The following is a 5,000-nucleotide window of genomic DNA, read 5'->3' as shown; positions in this document are numbered from 1 at the left end:
GGTCTGATGAGACATAGACAGTACTATATTATAAACAGTGATAGAGGGTCTGATGAGACATAGACAGTACTATATTATACACATCAACACAGTGATAGAGGGTCTGATGAGACATAGACAGTACTATATTATACACAGTGATAGAGGGTCTGATGAGACATAGACAGTACTATATTATAAACAGTGATAGAGGGTCTGATGAGACATAGACAGTAATATATTATACACAACAACACAGTGATAGAGGGTCTGATGAGACATAGACAGTACTATATTATACACATCAACACAGTGATAGAGGGTCTGATGAGACATAGACAGTACTATATTACACACAGTGATAGAGGGGTCTGATGAGACATAGACAGTACTATATTATACACAGTGATAGAGGGTCTGATGAGACATAGACAGTACTATATTATACACAGTGATAGAGGGTCTGATGAGACATAGACAGTACTATATTATACACATCAACACAGTGATAGAGGGTCTGATGAGACATAGACAGTACTATATTATACACAGTGATAGAGGGTCTGATGAGACATAGACAGTACTATATTATACACATCAACACAGTGATAGAGGGTCTGATGAGACATAGACAGTACTATATTATACACAGTGATAGAGGGTCTGATGAGACATAGACAGTACTATATTATAAACAGTGATAGAGGGGTCTGATGAGACATAGACAGTACTATATTATACACAGTGATAGAGGGGTCTGATGAGACATAGACAGTACTATATTATACACAGTGATAGAGGGGTCTGATGAGACATAGACAGTACTATATTATACACAGTGATAGAGGGGTCTGATGAGACATAGACAGTACTATATTATACACAGTGATAGAGGGGTCTGATGAGACATAGACAGTACTATATTATACACAGTGATAGAGGGTCTGATGAGACATAGACAGTACTATATTATACACATCAACACAGTGATAGAGGGTCTGATGAGACATAGACAGTAATATATTATACACAACAACACAGTGATAGAGGGTCTGATGAGACATAGACAGTACTATATTATACACAGTGATAGAGGGTCTGATGAGACATAGACAGTACTATATTATACACAGTGATAGAGGGTCTGATGAGACATAGACAGTAATATATTATACACAACAACACAGTGATAGAGGGGTCTGATGAGACATAGACAGTACTATGTTACACACAGTGATAGAGGGTCTGATGAGACATAGACAGTAATATATTATACACAGTGATAGAGGATCTGATGAGACATAGACAGTACTATATTATACACAGTGATAGAGGGTCTGATGAGACATAGACAGTAATATATTATACACAGTGATAGAGGGGTCTGATGAGACATAGACAGTACTATATTATACACAGTGATAGAGGGGTCTGATGAGACATAGACAGTACTATATTATACACAGTGATAGAGGGTCTGATGAGACATAGACAGTAATATATTATACACAGTGATAGAGGGTCTGATGAGACATAGACAGTACTATATTATACACAGTGATAGAGGGTCTGATGAGACATAGACAGTACTATATTATACACAGTGATAGAGGGTCTGATGAGACATAGACAGTACTATATTATACACAATGATAGAGGGTCTGATGAGACATAGACAGTACTATATTATACACATCAACACAGTGATAGAGGGTATGATGAGACATAGACAGTACTATATTATACACAATGATAGAGGGGTCTGATGAGACATAGACAGTACTATATTACACACAGTGATAGAGGGTCTGATGAGACATAGACAGTACTATATTATAAACAGTGATAGAGGGTCTGATGAGACATAGACAGTACTATATTATACACAGTGATAGAGGGGTCTGATGAGACATAGACAGTACTATATTATACACAGTGATAGAGGGTCTGATGAGACATAGACAGTACTATATTATACACATCAACACAGTGATAGAGGGTCTGATGAGACATAGACAGTACTATATTATACACAGTGATAGAGGGTCTGATGAGACATAGACAGTACTATATTATACACAGTGATAGAGGGGTCTGATGAGACATAGACAGTACTATATTATACACAGTGATAGAGGGTCTGATGAGACATAGACAGTACTATATTATACACAGTGATAGAGGGTCTGATGAGACATAGACAGTACTATATTATACACAGTGATAGAGGGTCTGATGAGACATAGACAGTACTATATTATACACATCAACACAGTGATAGAGGGGTCTGATGAGACATAGACAGTACTATATTATACACAGTGATAGAGGGGTCTGATGAGACATAGACAGTACTATTTTATACACAACAACACAGTGATAGAGGGTCTGATGAGACATAGACAGTACTATATTATACACAGTGATAGAGGGTCTGATGAGACATAGACAGTACTATATTATACACAGTGATAGAGGGTCTGATGAGACATAGACAGTACTATATTATACACAGTGATAGAGGGGTCTGATGAGACATAGACAGTACTATATTATACACAGTGATAGAGGGGTCTGATGAGACATAGACAGTACTATATTATACACAACAACACAGTGATAGAGGGTCTGATGAGACATAGACAGTACTATATTCTACACAACAACACAGTGATAGAGGGTCTGATGAGACATAGACAGTACTATATTATACACAGTGATAGAGGGTCTGATGAGACATAGACAGTACTATATTATACACAACAACACAGTGATAGAGGGTCTGATGAGACATAGACAGTACTATATTATACACAACAACACAGTGATAGAGGGTCTGATGAGACATAGACAGTACTATATTATACACAGTGATAGAGGGTCTGATGAGACATAGACAGTACTATATTATACACAGTGATAGAGGGTCTGATGAGACACAGACAGTACTATATTATACACAGTGATAGAGGGTCTGATGAGACATAGACAGTACTATATTATACACAGTGATAGAGGGTCTGATGAGACATAGACAGTACTATATTATAAACAGTGATAGAGGGTCTGATGAGACATAGACAGTACTATATTATACACAGTGATAGAGGGGTCTGATGAGACATAGACAGTACTATATTATACACAACAACACAGTGATAGAGGGTCTGATGAGACATAGACAGTACTATATTATACACAGTGATAGAGGGTCTGATGAGACATAGACAGTACTATATTACACACAGTGATAGAGGGGTCTGATGAGACATAGACAGTACTATATTATACACAACAACACAGTGATAGAGGGTCTGATGAGACATAGACAGTACTATATTATACACAGTGATAGAGGGTCTGATGAGACATAGACAGTACTATATTACACACAGTGATAGAGGGTCTGATGAGACATAGACAGTACTATATTATAAACAGTGATAGAGGGGTCTGATGAGACATAGACAGTACTATATTATACACAGTGATAGAGGGTCTGATGAGACATAGACAGTACTATATTATACACAGTGATAGAGGGTCTGATGAGACATAGACAGTACTATATTATACACAGTGATAGAGGGTCTGATGAGACATAGACAGTACTATATTATACACAGTGATAGAGGGTCTGATGAGACATAGACAGTACTATATTATAAACAGTGATAGAGGGTCTGATGAGACATAGACAGTACTATATTATACACAGTGATAGAGGGGTCTGATGAGACATAGACAGTACTATATTATACACATCAACACAGTGATAGAGGGTCTGATGAGACATAGACAGTACTATATTATACACAGTGATAGAGGGGTCTGATGAGACATAGACAGTACTATATTATAAACAGTGATAGAGGGTCTGATGAGACATAGACAGTACTATATTATACACAGTGATAGAGGGTCTGATGAGACACAGACAGTACTATATTATACACAGTGATAGAGGGTATGATGAGACATAGACAGTACTATATTATACACAGTGATAGAGGGGTCTGATGAGACATAGACAGTACTATATTACACACAGTGATAGAGGGTCTGATGAGACATAGACAGTACTATATTATACACAGTGATAGAGGGTCTGATGAGACATAGACATTACTATATTACACACAGTGATAGAGGGTCTGATGAGACATAGACAGTACTATATTATACACAGTGATAGAGGGTCTGATGAGACATAGACAGTACTATATTATACACAGTGATAGAGGGTCTGATGAGACACAGACAGTACTATATTATACACAGTGATAGAGGGTATGATGAGACATAGACAGTACTATATTATACACAGTGATAGAGGGGTCTGATGAGACATAGACAGTACTATATTACACACAGTGATAGAGGGTCTGATGAGACATAGACAGTACTATATTATACACAGTGATAGAGGGTCTGATGAGACATAGACAGTACTATATTATACACAGTGATAGAGGGTCTGATGAGACATAGACAGTACTATATTATACACAGTGATAGAGGGTCTGATGAGACATAGACAGTACTATATTATACACAGTGATAGAGGGTCTGATGAGACATAGACAGTACTATATTATACACAGTGATAGAGGGTCTGATGAGACATAGACAGTACTATATTACACACAGTGATAGAGGGTCTGATGAGACATAGACAGTACTATATTATACACAGTGATAGAGGGTCTGATGAGACATAGACAGTACTATATTATACACAGTGATAGAGGGTCTGATGAGACATAGACAGTACTATATTATACACAACGATAGAGGGTCTGATGAGACATAGACAGTACTATATTATACACAGTGATAGAGGGTCTGATGAGACATAGACAGTACTATATTATACACAGTGATAGAGGGTCTGATGAGACATAGACAGTACTATATTATACACAGTGATAGAGGGTCTGATGAGACATAGACAGTACTATTTTATACACAACAACACAGTGATAGAGGGTCTGATGAGACATAGACAGTACTATATTATA

General features: G+C 37.1%; 1 protein-coding gene across 1 annotated transcript in view; it reads right to left on the bottom strand.

Annotated features, from left to right (window-relative positions):
* The window catches only part of LOC110515606 (ankyrin-2), a 199,104-nt gene that overhangs the window by 77,019 nt on the left and 117,085 nt on the right, over positions 1 to 5,000 (bottom strand). The window lies entirely within an intron of this gene.

Source organism: Oncorhynchus mykiss, chromosome 10 (assembly GCF_013265735.2).
Source record: "Oncorhynchus mykiss isolate Arlee chromosome 10, USDA_OmykA_1.1, whole genome shotgun sequence".
NCBI classification, from domain to species: Eukaryota; Metazoa; Chordata; class Actinopteri; order Salmoniformes; family Salmonidae; genus Oncorhynchus; species Oncorhynchus mykiss.
The sequence above is the reverse complement of the archived record's forward strand: the minus strand, read 5'-3'. Positions and strand labels throughout refer to the sequence as shown.